General features: G+C 46.5%; 1 protein-coding gene across 16 annotated transcripts in view; it reads left to right on the top strand.

Annotated features, from left to right (window-relative positions):
• The window catches only part of SLC6A6 (solute carrier family 6 member 6), a 116,219-nt gene that overhangs the window by 46,325 nt on the left and 51,600 nt on the right, over positions 1-18,294 (top strand). For 5 of the 16 annotated variants that reach the window (XM_082060254.1, XM_082060250.1, XM_082060245.1 and 2 more), the window contains one exon: positions 16,982-17,017. The gene's annotated coding sequence lies outside the window, so the exon portion shown is untranslated. Of the gene's footprint in view, positions 1-12,402; positions 12,617-13,143; positions 13,654-14,403; positions 14,703-16,981; positions 17,018-18,294 lie in introns of those variants that run through there. The other 11 variants (XM_082060257.1, XM_082060253.1, XM_082060242.1 and 8 more) reach the window with 8 other exon arrangements.

Below are 18,294 nucleotides of genomic sequence, written 5' to 3'. Positions count from 1 at the left end.
CAACATCGGAGGGAAAAAAACTACAAAACCCAATCAAAGATGGCAAAGCCTTTCTTGTGTAGACCTAAAACAAGGTGGCTGGCTGTGGAAGAGTCACGGAGGACAGAGTTTTGGACTTTCTTTCAATACTCCTAGATGACTGTCTGAAATACACTGTTCAGTTTTGGTACCAGAAAGATGCTTGCAGACTGGAAACAATTCAAAGATGAATGGCAACAAAAGCAATAGCAAGAAATACCTGAGTGGCAGCAGGGACTAGTTTTGAAGAAAGCTTAAATAGACTTGGATCGGTGACAGACAAAGGTAGCCAAGGTCCTCAACAACACTCCACATGTATTCGAAAAATGTAAATTTTCGAATCTGCATCTGCAGCAGGCAGATGAAGTGTTTGTCAGTGTGCATTGCCGTGATTTGTTTCTTTTGTTCGAAACGTTTTTGTTCTGAGCTCGCTTCTTTTTTCAGAGCTTGAGCCTTAGCTTTGCAACCCAAGCAGCTGGGATAGAATCACAGAATCATCTTGTGTTTCTTTAGGACTTTTCATGAGATGAAGCCCAAATGGTTTACAAGGGTAAAGGCCCTTCATGGTAAAAAACTTGAAAAAAATAAAAAGGAAGAAGGGAGGAGGAGGATTAATTTATTTCTCCCAAAATGTGGTTGGCTCTGGAGTTAAAGAAAATAGGACCTGGGTTGTCCAGTGGGTGAGATCCTTCTCCCTTTACATTACAGAGTCACAAAGGATTTGTTATCCACTCTTAGTTCATACCTGAGGACACTGTGAGCAAAGAACAGAACAGCTCCCCAGTCATCAATACCACACTGCGACAAGCAGCACCAGGACTAGACGTTTTATCAAAATACAGGGGAGGAGTAAGAGACAGAATCGCAATTTCCTTGAAGGGTATTAGGCTTCATCATCACAACTGCTGCCCCCATTCTTAACCGTGAGGATGTGCAGCTTGAGTTTGAGGTTATTTCCGTGCTGAGCGTCACCCCTGCTTGCTCAGGACCGACTGGAGGTTGCCAGAGCAACATCAAAACCACTTCCTATGGAGCGTGGACGTGCTGTGCAGCCTCCCGGGACTGCACCCTCAGCAGAAGTGATGAAACTGCAGGCAGGAAATGCAACGCAAAGGACTAAGAGGTGTGGAAACCATAAATGGGGATGTAACATCAACCACTTCTTAGTCAACACTAAGGGAAAATAGGAGTGTGGTGGCCTTATATTTAAAAATCTATTCCTTTGTTGAGGCAACTTTTATTCTGTTGGTAATCAAGAGGAGACTGCTTTATAAAGAAAAGAAACGATTTTGTTTTAATTTGAACAACTCCCTTAAAATACTATTTATGTGCACACTGGGCCTGTGTGACATTGTTTTAAGCCTTATGCTTGTATTCACCATTCATTTAGTTTTCATTACTGCCAAAATCTTAAATGCGAGGGCATATGCAAAACCTGCTGGGTGATGTGCAAAATCTTTCAGTGTTGGAAATTTTTCTAATGATGAAATACTTTATTAATTGCTTCTATTTTATCTGATTACTGGCTATTGCCACATGAATTCTGAGGGCTTTGCAACAAGGAAGATCTGCACTCCTTAAATTGTAACTGTGGATACACTAAAATACTGTGTAAACACCAGTATTCATTATCGTTCAGACAATTTTCAGTTTCAAACAAACCTTCCATGAGAATTTAGCCAAGAAAAAGACAATGGATTCACATCTGGGCTGTTTACTAATAAACCCCCAAGCATTTCCGTGGAATTTGATTTATTCCTCAACTGTACTGGTGTGATCCTGGGAAGGAAAGTTGAAGATCTGCTTGACCTGGAGGTTCTTTTCCAATACACTTCCTACTGGATTCTGTGAATTGGGGATTGCTGGAGCAGTGTTGCTGCTCAAAGTGTTCCCAGTGCTTTGGTGTCCAGCTCGGTTGTCGCGTCTCCTTGGCTGTAACAATAATACAGCAACTTCTACTCGTTTCCCCTCATATTCTCAGAACCATTCAGATTTTGGTATATGCCAAACGGATCATAAAAACATGGACCAGGAGTCTGGGGCGGTTATTTCTGCACCAGTGTTGGTGAAATTCCTCCTGGAATATTGTAGCTGGTTAAAATATCACCTTGCCTAGAAAGCCTGGGCAGACTGAGAGGAAGAGGAAACACCAGAGAGTTTGAGAGACTCACCTATAATGAAAGATAGAAGAAGGGCTTTTGAACCAAAAGACAAGCAGTGATTTTGACACGAGCCCCAACACAAAGGTCACTGTTTATACAGAAACATGGGAAAGATCTTATTTACATTACAGCTGAGCCAAGGGGTGTGGTTACTATATATGTATCCCCTGATTTATTTACAACATGGCCAAAATGATGTGTTGTGTAGCTGTGATCCAACCAGGTCAGAGTCCCACTTGAGCCATTGGCTTAAACTGGTTGTTGTCACCAAAGCTCCCCGGCCACAGCACTTCCCTGGGCAGCACCCAACGGGGGGCAGGTGTCTTGTAACCACCTCCCCTGACCCAACAACAGTCACAGGGAAGTGTTGGGCTAATGGTGTGGAATCGGTGAGAAGAAAATGCCCTTTGACTGCTAGAAAAATTCCAGCAGCGTGACCTGTTAGGCTGGCAGGAAGGTACCCACAACAGACCCACTGCGAACAGCTGGGCTGCGGTTAAAACTGGGTTGTGCAAAATCTCAGAGACGATGCAGGATGGAGCACAGGTAGGGAGCCAGCTGGCTGGCGAGATGCTGGAGATCTGCAGAGATCTCCGTGGGTCTGAGGCTTCTCTTCCATCTCTGGTTTCTGCCCTCCTGACGTTTGGGTGCGTTGCTGCCCTGCCATGTGATTTGTTTTATAACCCAGAGGGGACAGCTGAATTCCTTCTACAGCAACAATATTTTTTTGTGGTGCCAATGCCACGACCTTTATTCATGACAAACAAAGCACAAATGGGGAAAGCAGGGTGGAGCTCCATCAGAAATGTGATGTAAACAGCTAGAAAGACGTGGCTGCGCTCCTCCAAAGCCATTTCCCACCAGGTGAGAGTCAGAGCAACACCGCAGAGATCCTATCTGATATTTTGTTAAGCTAATTGCCTATACCTAAAAGTACGGTCTAAGGAAAAATGACAAACTGAACTTTCACTCAGATTGGACAACAACATCAACAACAACAATAGCTTCCAAAGGTTTTGATGGAAACAAGCTCCCATTCCAGGTGTCTGCTGACATATTTTAAAAAGCCAGCTGCTTTTCTAGTATTCATGAAAGTAACATGAACAATTCAGCAGGAGAAGAGCTCCCGTTTTGTTGTGGAAACAGTCTCTGCAGTACCCTTGAAAATTCATCCTGGGGCAAGTTTGAAATAATTCATGCTTTTGCTCTTACAAAAATATCTTCATGTTTGGACCAAACAGCTGTGATGCTGCTGGAGAGCGGCAGAAATAGAACCTGGATTCTAAACCTGTGTCTGACTGGGAGAACTGGGAGCTTGGTCTCCAAGGAGGAAAGTGAAAATCAGGCAGCAATATTTGCAAAGCATGGAGGGCATCCCAAACCCGCTTCGGCTGCTCCACAGATCGCTGGGATGTGCTTCCCAGGGAAACGTGGGAGCATGAGAACAAACTTTCACACTTGCCTCCATGAAATGATCTTTTGAGGTCCCTTCCAATCCAACGAGCTCAACAGGCAAACATGCAGGAGTAAAAATAAGAAAACTTCAGGTCTTTGGCTGACAGAGACAGTAAAATCGCTCAGTGCTACAGGCAGTCTGTGACAAACTCTGCACAAAATAATAACTGTTTGTGGGCCGTTTAACAATCAGCAAGTGATAAGATTGGGCTTTGATACAAACGAGAGATGACTAGCACCGGCCAAACAGATTTAGAGGCACAAATCTGGAATTCTTGTGTTTCACGCTGAGCCTGTTCCATCCCCCCCACTTTTCCACGTTCTCCTGTGTAGAGACAGCAGAGCAGGATTGCTCTGGCTGGGAGACACAGGCAGCAGCTGCTCTGCAAAGATGCAACACTGGGTTCGTATTGCTCTTTGCTTTCTTGATCACAGGACCAGTACTGGGTACCTGGCAGGGAAAGCATGCCTGGTTTGGGGGCAGTCCCAGCTGAATGCTTGGTTACCAGGCTGGAAGGATGCGGGTGTGATCTCCTGTGTCGGTGGATCTCGGGGAGGCAGAGTCCCATCATTGCTGGTTTGCGTTGTGTTTGACACAACAGCTGCAGGGCCAAGCAGGGCAAAGGGGCTCCCGTGCACCCCCAAACCGGAGCCCAAGGTAGCTGAGAGTCCTGGGTAGGTTGGGGGAGGCATTACAAGCTCACGTTGTGTATTGCTTTACATTAATACAGCTTTGTGATTACACACTACTTTGCTTGGATGGGCATTTAAAATAAAGTGTTAGTAAATGTTATTAGCCACGTGTGAAGGGAAGATCAGATGTCTTTTTTTTTTTTTTCTTTTTTAAGGAACAGTAAATAACCCACAATTTTCAGAAAGAGAAGTGTTTCTAAAACCAGGAAGGAGCCAAACACAAAGCGGTGACTGCTCCTGAATCCCAGGTTGTGTCCATCAGTCCTGTCAACTCTCCTTATCTCTGGCTGAGTTTATAGAGAGGAGAAACGTGGTGGTGATCTGCTGGGCCTCCAGGATGAAGGCCGGGAATGCCACGTGCATGTGTGTGCATGGGCCAGGCAGGGTGAGGCTGCCAGTGCATGGGGTTTGGGGCATTTTTGTCTCCTTAGCATCCCCCTCGTTCCAGCTTCTCTTCTTCCTAAATGGCTCAGTCTTTCAGGAGGTGGGGAGGAAACGCCTTTTAAAAATACCGTTGTCAGGGCCGCTTCTGAACAACACAGCAGATACACATGCTATTAAAACACGGGGACAGGCACGAAAACTCCCTAAAATTCTGCCTTTCTCATAACAACACCAAGTGAGTCACTCTGGCCCCCGGCCAGGACGGCAGCTCACTGCTCAGGAAGCACCTGGGTAAAACTTTCCAAAACCTGGATCTGCCCAGGTTGGGAGATAAGAATCAGGTATCCCGTAAGAGAAGTGCAGGGATGCCGCACGGAATATTGCTGGATTTATTTTAGGCAGCGGAGATTCTGGCTGGAAGATCACTTGAGAGCATGCCAAAGGCCCAGAAAAGGTAACTGCTTCTGGGAGGCTCAAGGTCACCCGAGCCTGCCAGCCGCTCCTCGGTGACATTGCTGCCCTGCGGAGCCACGCGCTGCCGCGGAGGGGGAAGCCGAGGCATCCTCCTGGGAGCACGTGGGCAACGTGTAAAGTGTTTGTGCCCAGCGGACGGCGGACACGGATGTGCCAGCAGCTGTCTGGCCACCACAACGGGGTAGCCCACTGGTTGCTGTAGTTTTAGTCAGTGTTTATTTCAGATGAAATTGTGGCCTGAACAGTTGATTTTTCTTAGTTTAAATCATATATCAATAAGATATCAAACAGAAATCAAAACAGGGCCTGTGGTTTTGGCACATTCCCCATCACTGAACCTGCCAGTGATGGAGCCGGTTTACAAGCCAAATACAAAGACAACTAAAACCCACAGGTCTCCTTGAAGAGGAACCCCAATGGCTTTAAATTCTAGGAAGAATGTGATTTTAATGCTACGGGTGGTCCTTTCCTTACATCAACCTAATTACAGACGAATGTGAGGCATGTCTGATTCCTAAAGCGAGGGGCAAACCCAGAGGAACCAACCAGCCTGGAACCCAAGTGGTCTCGCTGGCTTTTGGACACAGTGGAGAGGCCCAAGTGAATTGCTGGTCAGCTACCTGGGAAGAAAAACCACTGACATATCCAAAGGTTTTCACTGGGATTTTCAAAGGCTTATGAGCAATTTAAAGTCAGTGAAAGGAACGTACTATAGAATGAAAAATATAGGTATTATTAAAGAATGTCTCCAAACTGAAACCCAGCCAGTTGAGCGGATGCTGCTCCGTGGCTCTGCCGGCCCAAGCGCAGCTCCCGCGGCTCTGCCTCCCCTGGCACCAGATGCGAGCGGTTTCGTTTGCCATTTGGACTGGTAGCCTAAAAAATTGAAGCGCTGTGTCTTTAAGTTTGTATTACATGTTTGCTTCCCAGTTTTGTGAATTAGAGTCATGTAACTGGATGAGCAGTTACTGGATAGCTTGCAGGCTTCAACTGAAATTTTCTGTTTTTTCTGGATGCTCAAACATTTGATGTCCTTTCTCTGCACGCACTGCATTAATTCACCTGGCCAGAAACTCTGTCTGTCTGAACTGCTAAAAGCAGACATTGGGGAATGGTTTTGTTTCTTACAGTATTTTCTCTTAGCATTGGCCTACACCTGCCAGTGTAATTTGTCAGAATAAACTAGGTACTTTGAAATCATTTTTTATACACTCTTGGTAAGTGTTTCACCATCACTTCGAGAGGGAAGGGAGCAGAGGGACCCATAAGCAAATAAAAAGAAATATGAACATGTATGAATTCACTCAAGTGATCACTCTTCTTCCTCTTCGGTGAGTTTAATCCATTGGCTTGTCTGATCAGTCATGTACGTTGAGAGGGCTCGGTCGCATCAGTGAGCTCACGCCACAGATTTCTGGTCTATTTTCCACTGTGCTGTCACCCGGGATGTGGTCAGCTCGGTGACCAGTTCCAAATGGAATGGAAGGTGTTCTGCATGGCAGCCCCTGACCCTGCTGACCTTCTCTATCTTTTCAGAGCGGGTCTGCCACAACTTCTCCCCCATCTCCTCACCTACATCTCCTCTGGCTTCCCAGCTTTCATATCATCTTTGCAGGACCCGTGTAGCCATCTCGGCTCTGCAGGAGCTGCTCTGCTCCTGGGGCCAAGGAAATCTCTCTGCAGGCCACGCAGCAGCACAATATTTAGCTGCAACACGACAGGTGTGTTATTAGCAGGGAAAGAGGCGCGTTCAAAATGTGCATTGTCTCCACGCGCACCTTGTACTACTGGAGCAGCGCTAGCAGAGGACTTCACCGAGCGAATGTTGAGCTGCAGGGACTTGAAGCTTTACTTTCAGGACTGAAAATGTTAAGTCTGGCCATGTGCAAGGACATGCCAACATAAGCAGGATTTACTTTGGTCCGCGGGCAAAGCTCTGAGCAGCTCAGCGAAGCACAGACGTGCTCCGGTCCTGCGAGAGTGAACAGCACCTGAACCCAGCAGTGCAAACCCCAAACCGTTCTACATCGTGTCAAATAATGACGCCAGAATTAGATCCAACAAGATGACTTTTTAATTATTATTATTATTATTTCCATCAAGTGCATTCAGAGGCGTAGCCTTTTCAGGGCTTGCGTCTTGGTTACTAATAGAAGCATTTGCCTTCTTCTGGAAAATTGAATTCATGTGATAAAGAGGAACTTTAAAATCAGATTCTGATGAAGAACTTCTGGTATGAGTGCTCTTCTGAAATACAGAAGTGGAAAATGCAGATTATGGGATAGAAAAATGTTTTGTGGGGCTTTTTTTGCATATTTTATATGATAGAACAATGCCAACATTAAAAAAAATCCATCACCTGTTGATCTTGTCTCATTTTCAGAAAATTTAGGCAGGAATCACAAGATTTGAAAAGAACTGTTATGTAATAGTTCAGGCAAAAAAATGATTAAAAGAGATAAGTTACCATACATCCAGTACTAGGTAAGCAGATTAAAAAGAAGAATACTGGGAAGTACAATAACTGGATTTAGTAATGCCACATAAAGTAAAAAGATGAGCATGAATCTGAATTGTTGCACAGAGCAAGTGCTGCAGGATTTCCCTCGGGGAACAATCCTCGATTGGCAAAGCGTGGTCAAAGAGAACAAACCAATCTTTATTGCGTTCAATTGTTGTGATTCTGTTTAAAAGTTCGAGGACGTCAGTTTTAGCATGTGGAATGCAGTTGTGAAAGAAAATGGGTTTCCGGAATTTTTGGTGATTGTCTCAAATCCACACACATACTGGTTATTTTAATTTAAGGAAAAAGGATTTTGTTTCTTTATCCTGTTACATAACACGGGATCTATTCTCCCTTCAACACACAAGTATGTTTATCATTAATCTTAAAGGGAAACAGTCGTCTTTCAAAATCCTTTCTGAATTTTTTATCTGTCTTTTTTTTTTTTTAAGTTCAATCCCAAATAACTGGATATGAATTGAAGATGAAAGCACTTTTTAATTTTTTAAATTAGATTACTTTAACCTCATTTATGCATAGTTCTTATACTGCTCTTCCCAACAGTAACAGTCAAGAAAACAACCCCATTTTTTTAGAAGTTACTTCAAAAATGCAAAACATACGGTTCATACGGCATCCAGCAGGAGCCGGAGTACCTGTTATTGGGTTTTAGATCATTTTTATGAAGCTGGCTGGGTTTCAGTTTGGAGACATTCTTTAATAATACCTATATTTTTCATTCTATAGTACATTCCTTTCACTGACTTTAAATTGCTCATAAGCCTTTGAAAATCCCAGTGAAAACCTTTGGATATGTGAGTAGTTTTTCCTTCCAGGTAGCTGACCAGCAATTCACTTGGGCCTCTCCACTGTGTCCAAAGGCCAGCGAGACCACTTGGGTTCCAGGCTGGTTGGTTCCTCTGGGTTTGCCCCTCGCTTTAGGAATCAGACATGCCTCACATTTGTCTGTAATTAGGTTGATGTAAGGAAAGGACCACCCGTAGCATTAAAATCACATTCTTCCTAGAATTTAAAGCCATTGGGGTTCCTCTTCAAGGAGACCTGTGGGTTTTAGTTGTCTTTGCGTTTGGCTTGTAAAACCGGCAGGTTCAGTGATGGGGAATGTGCCAAAAACACAGGCCCTGTTTTGATTTCTGTTTGATATCTTATTGATATATGATTTAAACTAAGAAAAATCAACCATTCGGGCCACAATTTCATCTGAAATAAACACCGAGTAAAACTACAGCAACTTAGTGGATTGCGTGGATTAGTGAAATATCCTGTACGTAACAGCAATAGCAACAATTCTATTCCCTGGTTTAGTAATGCTTAAAATCTGCAATCCAGAGTCACTGCGTGATGTGCAAATCCCTCACAAAATCTGCCTCTCTTTTTCAAGCTCAGGATCCTTTGCCATACAGGGGAAGCCCAAAGGTTGCCCCATATAGCTTGGTATAGATTAGGGTTTGGAGAATCGTTAATGTGATGAACTTACTCAAACCATCTTTTTGCCGTTCTCACTTATACCCATCTTTACAGACAGTGCTGTCCACTTGTCCCCTAGATTGCTGCTGGACTTTGTGCCTGGATAAGTTTTGCCTTTTTGATTTTAATGGTTATATCTAAAATCTCCCCAATCCCTGCAAAACCTGTTCCTTGTTCGTGCCCTGCCTTGGACCTGAGTACTGAAACATCACATTCCCTTTGGCAGCCACACGTTGAAAAGAAACGAGTTTTTGTCCTGAAAAAGGAAGAAGTATTAAATCCATTTCTATTTTGAAATGCATGAGAAGTTGCTGATGTGCACATTTTAGATCGTGGTGTGATACTTGTCCCCCCACCCACCTCACCTGACAGAAATCAGATCTAACTCTGCCATTTGCTTGTGTTAATATGCATCCACCTGCAAAACGAGACACTCTCATCCCTGCCCCTCCAGAGCTCTTTCACAGGGTACAAACACAGTGAATCTTCCCTGACTTTCTTGCCTTCTCAGTAGATTTCCACACGTTGTAGCCAAGCTGGGGATTTGGCCCAGTGTCTTTTTTAAACCCTGTGACCCAGACACGGAGATTAAAAAAGAGTTATGTTATTGGATTAAACAGATACAAGAGGTGCTCACTGTATCAGCACCCAACACCTTAAAACTCCAGAGAGCAGCTCAGCATGTTAATGGTGAAAACAGTCTCTAAGAAGGAGGGAAAAAGCAAAATAAGGTGATTACTTGGGCTGGGGGGCAAAAACCTGCCGCTCTGCCTGGTGTGCAAAGCAGCCACAGGGACGTTATATTCTGCTTTCTATAGCATCGTAATATTGGATACATTCAAGATCTGGGCTACAAGTAATTTGAACTACACTTACCTGTAACCAGGGTGATTTTGGCCTGTCTTGGTTAAGTTTGGGTTAATGCCTTTATGGTGCAGTTTTTAAGGGGTCAAGCTTGATTACACTCTGAACGGCACCAGCGCTCATTGAAATGAATAGAACTGCAGAAGTAAAACTACTAATAGATTAAAGCCAGACCTACAGGAAAAGGATAGTAATTTCAGGCACCATTTATGTGCCTAATATTATACACATGCTTATGCTTTGTAATTTGGACTCTAACTTGTGATTTCAGTTACATAAGAGAGGCGGAGGAGCCAGAGGCATTAGTGCTCCCACAGCTGAGGGCAGAGGTCCCCCAAATATTCATCAGGCACATTCTCAGTAGTTGTGCTGTCTCATCATGAAACAGCAGACAGCGATGTACATATTGATGACACAAAAGGATTAATTATTATTATTATTATTATTTCACTTATTCTAGGTACTGTTTACATGCTTCTGACTTCAAAACAGCTTTGGCTGTTCCTTTTTTTCCCCAAAATGTATTTTTTTTTTCCAAACACAGGGAGCAACCATGTGCTTTTTGTGTGGCTGACTTTTAATGAGTGAGAAGCAACAGGAGACAGAAAATGCAGGCTTTGATTCCTCTAGAGAGCTTGAGCAAAATATTCCGCTGCTGTCAGTGGTACAGCTGTGCGGGCAGGATCCTGAGCACAGACCAGGCTCCACTGCTTAGATTGCACCGATGTGCCTGCCGGTTCCTAACCTGCGTCGAGGCATCCGCGCTGCGACTGAACAAGTGGCTGTGCCGGTGAGAAATGTTTTGCTTCGTTCCCTAGAGTGGCCAGAGCCACCTGTGTTTGTGGTCCCTCGTGAAGTCCCACAAAATTCTAGCTGCCTTCAGCAAAAGATGCCTCCCAATCTGAAGCTGCAGCACACAAGAAACCTGACCCAGAAGATGCAGGTGGCAGCGTGCGCTACATCATGTTACTCGTTTAAACCAGGCTGTTTAGTGGAAATGTGTCATCAATTAGCTGTATGCATCCCATACCTGCATCTATTTTTCAGTTAAAAACCTATTCACTTTGCACATCAGCTCGGCTACTGGAAAAATCACAGAGTGACTGTGGCAAGCTGTATCGGGCACGCTGTGCTGCCAGCACCGAGTGTGCGGGAGGGGTGCAGCTCTCTGTGCTTTTGCATGAACCAGCTGGGGAAACCAGCCCTTTCTAGAGACCCCCTGGACGCTGCTGTGATGGAATTTGATCCCCCGGCAGCCTATGTATAGATGATGGGCTCCAAAGGTGCGTTGACCAGTGACTGCTGCCCTAGTTTATGGTGTAGGAAGGCAGGGTCTTTATTGTACCTGGGAAAGACCACTGGGACTGTTCGCTCTTCTCTGGTCCATCTTCACTGTTCCCAGTGCAAGGTTAGCACCGTGGGACTTCTGCGAAACACAGATGGCCCCAAAATCTCCTTTTCCCTGCCGCTCTGCCCCCCACAATGCAAACAGTATTTTGCGGTACAGAGCATCTTACTAAGTCTTCAACAGGGGTTATATGCAAATGCCTAGCGAGTCTGTATGCTGCTTTAACCTTTCAATAACGGAGCTAGAGGAGATGTGGGTAGGAGAGCAAAGAGTCTTATAGCCGTTCGCCTGCAGGAGAAAAATCACCGGCTTTCAGTGCAATGAAACCCAAAGCCAGACAAAACGCTGCCCTGCTCATTCCTCCTGCCGATGGCCCCGGCCGCACTTTGTTCTCAGGGGCTGAGCGGTGCCGGGAGCTGCTCTTCTGGGAGGAGACGGAGAAGTGCGGAGACATCCCGGTCTCCCACGCACCTGCCAAGCCACGCTGCTTTGTGTTCCCTCCTCCTGCAGGAGCCGGTTGCCGAGACCGAACGCCTCAAAAGCCTTAATGAGCGACACCGGGGACAGAGCCCGAGCTCCCGCCGCCTTCCCGGGGCTGGTAAAGTGGCCGCGGAGGAGCAAAGCCGGGGCCCGGGCGCAGGGACGAGAGCGCCGGTGACAGCACCATGAGATGCTTTGTCTGCGAGTGGGGCGCTCTTTGTGTAAAGACAAAAAATAATAAGTTGTTTTCCTTTTTTTAAATATGTATCTATATGAAGTGAGGAGAGCCGCGGCAGGCAGCCCTCCGCTCCGCTCCCCGCCCCAGCGCTCCCCGGGCCAGCTCGGGGGCGGCCCCGCTCCCCGCGGGGGAAGGAGGGCGGCCCGGGGCGGCCCCCCCGGCGGCAGCGGCCGCTGCCCCGCACCCGCTCGCCCCTCCCCACCGCCCCGCGGCCGCCTGCCAGCCCGGGCTCCGCCGCCGTGTCTGCGGCATGGCCCCTCCTCCCCCACACCCCTTCCTTTAGGCTCCCCCCTCCCCAGCAAAGAAGAGGCCGTGCCGGTGTTTTTCCACTCAGCAGGATGGGTGATGCTCAAAGCTCCCTCATTAGACAACAGACACGAGAGGTCAGGAAGAAAGCGCTTATAAATTACCGTTTCCTCCCGCTCGGCGCTGCTAGTCGCGCCGCACCGCTCCGCCGGACGCGCCGCAGGGGCGCAGCGGCGCGCAGGCACCGCGGGCAGCGGACGCAGGTACCGGCGCGTCCCGGGCGGGCGGGCGGGGAGCGGGGCTGCTCCTGCTCCGGCTGCTCCCGCCTCTGCTGCGGCGGTGGGGCTGGCGCGGATCGAGCCCCGCATCGAGCCCCGCATCGAGCCCCGCTGCCGCGGCCAACAAAGGGGCGGCCGCTCCGCGCCCAGCGGAGCCGAACCGAGCCGGGCCGGGGGCGGCGGCGTCTTCCCTTTGTCCGCGCTACCTCGGGTGCGCTTTCCCCCCCCCCCCCTCTTCTATTTTTTATTTATCCATTCATTCTTCTTTCAACCTCCCTCAGCTGTCTCGTTACCCCCGCGGGTTTTTTTCTCCCCAAGGGGTTACTTTCATTCCCCCCCCCCTTTCCGCACCTTGCGTTAACTTTTTTTCGCGATAACAGTTTACGGCAATTACCCACTTGCTGGCGGCCCTCCAGCGCATCTGCGGAGCACGCTGCTCTCCCCGGCTATTTTTGCCCGTTTTCTCTCGCCTCCCCACCCCTCCCCGCTGTATTTTTTCTGGCTGTCGTGCGCTAACCTCAAGTGAAGAGGCTGGTACAGGCAATGCTGCATCTGATGTTAATGGGCCTACCTGGTTGGTAATACCGCTGGATGCTTCTTCCTTTTATCCCCCTCATTTTCCTTTTATTTTGTTGATCCTTGGCATGCTGAAATCAAAGTTGTGATTGGGGCTTGGAAGAAGAACACAGTGACTACACAGGGCAGGTTACCGAGGTCAGTTTGGTGCAAAGGGGTCGTAATTCTGGGTTCGTCTCGGAAACTTGGATCCAAAATTCACCCGTTGGCTTTAAGGTAATGAATGCCCATCTCTGCCTGATATTGTAACAGGCGGCATGTGGGAGGACTTGCAAGGTTTCCATATAAGAACATGGGAGAATTTATTTCACGCTGGTGAAGAAATGTGCAGAGTATGTGTTATTTATGAAATGGAAGGCAAGCTGTGTTTCCCTTAGGCGGCTCTGAGAATGGCAAAACTTTGTATATAGAGATTGTGAAAGCTGATTTCTGCTCTTTAGTAAGAGGTACGTTTAAAGGAAAGCGCTGATGAAGAAGTAGTGGTGGGAGAGGATTCAGATAAACACAAAGAAATACAACGCCCCGTGTATTCTAGCACGGTTTGTGCCAAGGTGTAAAGATGGATGGTTTTGGTCAGTTCCCATTATTTTAACCGTATTGGGAAAGGCATTAAGAAAATGTGCCGAGAGGAGCTGGTTACGTTGATAGCGCTATTTTGGTAACTGCGTTTTTTTTTTTTTAATTGCTTGCATGTCAAAATATTTTGAATTTTGGACTAGCAAAAGAGTGAGACAGCCCTGATCGGGGGACATGTCATTGGCTGTGTAATTCAGAGCTCGGGTGTCAGTTGCTACCGGTTTAGATTTTATGGCTTTTGGTTTGAGGGTAAATCAGCCCATTAAAACCTGCTGCTGTGGAATTTGGAAGGGAGAGTCGCTGCTGAAAACCCTGATGGTTTTTGACAGCCGGGTGTTTACCTCTGGGTCTGCGTTTGGGCGAGCTGACTGCTTTTTGGCATTGCCTACCTTTGCGCGAGTACTATGGAAAGATTTCCCTGAAGGCTGTTGGGGTTTTTGGAAGCAGAAGGTGCGAGGCAGCCAGCAGCGTGACGGCGACGGTGTCCTCGCTGGAGTGAGTGGCGGCTGAAGCCGGAGTGTGGCGGGAGGACGTCTCCGTTGCCTGGCTTAGGCTGACACTGGAAACTTCATTTTTGGCACTTTCAGAGATAGCATCTTTGTGTTTCCTCTTCAGCTGTCTGCTCTCTGCTTTGCATTTTTTTTCCTCTCTCTTTATTTTCCTGTGTCTCACCTCTGTTCCTTCCCCTCCCCACCTCTCACGGTTTGGGGTGCGTTGAGGCTGCACCCACTGGAGGGCGCAGACACCCTTCCCTGCCCGGGGGCACCCGGACCCCCAGCCTGCGGGCGGGCGGAGGGGGGAAAGGCCGTTTCTTGCTGTAATTTATTAACCCGCAGCTTTTACCGTGCGGCGTTGGGGTTCTTTTCTGTCACCCTTTGTACGACGCAGGAGGTTGCAGATCACACTGTGATACTTGGAGGTACTGAGAAGGTGCTTGAATGCTTAGGGGTGCTACATCAAAATCCCGGGGGCGGGGTTGTTTGTTTGTTTAGGGGTGTTGGTTTAGAATCCAGCAGAAATTTGGAATGCTTCAAATGATTTAAACACTAGCAATTTCGATTTTATTTGCCTTTGCTGTAACCAGGAGCAAAATTAGGTATACTACTCTTTGTTGCTAGCTGCTGGTTTGTAGCTTTTGGGTGGGTTGCCTGGAGGTTTCTTAAATCTCAGTGGTGAAATGTTTGGGCTGTGGCAGGAGGCTTCGCTCTGTGTGAAATGCCCTATGAAAAGAGGTGCAACATTGTCATGGAAAAACATGAAGGCACTTTAGGTTGGCTCACTGTTGCTGCACAGTGCTTGGGAAACCTGCCGTGCCGGAGCAGGGTTCTGTTTGTAAAGCCTCGGGGAGGATCTTGCCTTACACTCATTGCATCTATTTCAATTAGGTTTTATTTTTTTTTAAATCGGTATTATGCCTAATGGAGACTGAGCTACATCTCAGTGGCTTCCAGCCAGGTTCTGTGGGCTGGGTGTTTCCAAAGAGACTCGGGGATACAAACCTTCCAGCAGGCTGCCGTGCTTCACGGACAGTGATGCTCCCAGGATCTTCATCAATGCACCTCAAGATTAGGCAGCAACCCCCTGTTATTTTAATTTTACCCCTTCTGGGTTTTCTAATGCCTGATAGTTTTGCCCCAATGGGCAACAGGGCAATGGCCCAAAAGCGATGTTGCCAGTTCAGTTGCAGAGGGGTCTGTGCAGGCTTTTAATCATGCTGGGCAAATGATTCTGAAAAGATTATGCTGATTTGTTTCTTTTAAATTTAACCATATTACAACACATAAAAATGGATGGGAAAGTCAGGGTAGTTAAAGACTTTTGCAAGTAATGCTTATTTGATTGGTCATACTAATAAATTGTAGATCGTTTAAGAAGTGCAGCTTTGAATAGATTACCCAGTAGGATTAGTGCCTTCGACTTCTTCTCATCACTAACTTAATTTATGTGACCAGAATGGATCAGAGTTATGGTTTTTAAATTAGTCCTGAGTCCAGTCCTCTTAAGTGCTTCTGTACACAGACCTCAAGTTTATTGTAATGCCACTGGGGGGAGGGCGGCTTGCGGGATTGAGTTCTTGGCATTTGGAAGAAAAGCGTGAGGATGAAAATGCAGTGATTGAATATTTGTTGAATTTCTTCCATGCATGTGTATTCACTTGAATCCTCAGCTGTTGCAGTGCCACGGATTTAATTGATTCGTGCTAGCTGAGTATCATCCCAAGGCATGTAAATCTCTTTAAATTGCTTACAGGGTAGCTAACAGTGATGTAGAATGTGGTAGAAATTAAGTGAAACTGCCACTCTTCATTGTCCTTTTTCCCAAAAAAAACTGCCATTGGAAGGGCTACCATGCAGCCAGTGGCTGGTATCCTCCAGCATCTTTTGTGTTTATATCAGTCTTTCTCTTTGTGTTCTCAACACGCTCAGATTTACACCAACACAAAGCCGCTCAGTGCTGACCCTAAACCCTGCTCCAAGAGCATCCATCCACCAACCCCACGGGATGGTGGAAGGGGAGCGTGGATCAAATCCCCATCCTACCCGTGAGCGCTGGGCGAGGGGCAGGGGCTGTTGTGACCCGTGGGCTGTCGGGAAGACTCGTGCATTGCAGCAGTTACTGGGTTTCCTGTTGCGGTTGTTGTCACCCAGCACAGTCACAGCCTCGAAGAACTTTGTGGCTGCCTGACCTGGGCTTGAACAGTCAGTGCTGGAGCGCTGGTGTGGAAAACGCAACAGTTACACTGTGCCAAAAGGCAGCAGGAGCGCCTGGCTTTGGGGTGTTGGGGTCCGTAGGCTGCCCGTAGGTAGGAGAGAAACTCGTACGTTGCGGCACAGGGTTATCAGTGAGCTGAAATGTAGTTAAGAGTTCTTCCCTTTTTGCTTCAGATCACGTGGCGTTTGCATTTTATTTTACTGCTGCAATGTAATTTCTTTGCTCTTGAGATGGACATAGTAAAATTCTCTGTCATGTTTTACACAGAATGAAACAGATGAGAAATGCTCTCCTGTTTCGGCATTGGTAATGTGTTCAGTGTCTTTATGTTCTTCAAAATATAAGTTAATACGGATGAAATTCAGAGAACACTATGCATAATAACATGGAAACATGTCTGACTTACCTTGCTAGACCCATATTTTTTCCTTTAAAATATTTTTTTGCCTTTTCTTTTTCTCCTTTTGTTTTTTTTCCCCCAAACAGGAAGAGAAAATCCATTCGGGAGAGCCTCTTCTTCATGTAAGTGTTATTTATCCTTGTTTATGAAACTACAAAAGGGTTATAAAACTCATTAAAACATTCAACTACTGAAAAATTTACCATCTGTTCATAGAAACCAAGTATAGCGCGTGTAAAAATAGGCTGTAGCTATACAGTAATAATGCTCAGCAACTGTTACCTTAAATCTAGTTCAGTTCTTCTGTGCATATTACTGCAGAATTTAGAAACCATTGCAAAGCACTTTGCAGACGTTTAATGAACATGCCTGTAAAGCTGGCGTGTAAATCCTCAGGGATGATATTAAAGTGGTTTGCCCAGAGCAGGGGAGACCCATAAGTGAGAGCTCGTTTTAGCCCCCCAGAGTCCCTGAACCCCAAACCCTGTGACAAGACTCAGCTTCTCTGCCTTGGATCCTCCAAAATCCAAGTACTGCCTATAGAGCCTGTTTGTTTGCATGCATGTTTACTAGCGTGTGGGTAAGAGAGAGTGTGTATATGTGTATTTGGCCTCAAATAGCCTATAGATATTTCAGGCCTATTCTACAACCTATGGTAATAGCCATTAAAACAAGAGTAACCGCCAGCAGCCATTGGTGAATACTGGTGCAAATGTTCTGTGAAAGCATTTGGCTCCAGACTGACTGAGCCCGCTGCACTATTTGTTCTTCATGGGACCAAGAAAGCTGCATGTCATAAAAATACATCAGTTTTTTCCACACTATCTCGTGACCTGGTTTACTTGCAGATCCTCAGATCTGAAAACTCTCGAGTACCATAGGAAGCTCTGCTTTGGGATTTCTTCCTAGTAAACAAAACTGATGAAATGTTTTAAGGGGCTGCATAGATGAAGACTCTTGTTGCCTCAATGCAAAATTAGCTTAGCAAGGAACACAGCTGCATTGTTCCCAATGCAGAGCCCGCTTTGCGTAACTTCCAAGCATGACCTGCCCACGAGCGCTCACCTCGGCCTCATCTCACATAAGTCAACTTTTTGTGTCCTTTTTAAAAGAATAACCTATATCTCAGAATTGCATCACTCTCATTATGCTTGCGTAGCAGCTGCTGGTTAATATGTAGCAAAACGCCGTGTGGTAACAAATGTTTGTTTCTTTTATTTAGTTTTTTTCCTTCGCTATTGTTGAACTGGAATGTTAGTTCAGCTTGTAGATAAAAGCGGCTTGCGCAAGGTGCCCCGGTAGACCATGGTTTCTGTGGCTTGTACGGTAGTTCTGTAGGCAACCGTGTTCTGCTCTTCCTCTCCCTGTGCTTCCCTTCATCTTCCTCGCGAGGACAGGG

This window comes from Streptopelia decaocto (genome assembly GCF_964273445.1).
Source record: "Streptopelia decaocto genome assembly, chromosome: 8".
NCBI classification, from domain to species: Eukaryota; Metazoa; Chordata; class Aves; order Columbiformes; family Columbidae; genus Streptopelia; species Streptopelia decaocto.
Note: the sequence above shows the minus strand (reverse complement) of the source record. Positions and strands in the feature narration are given on the sequence as shown.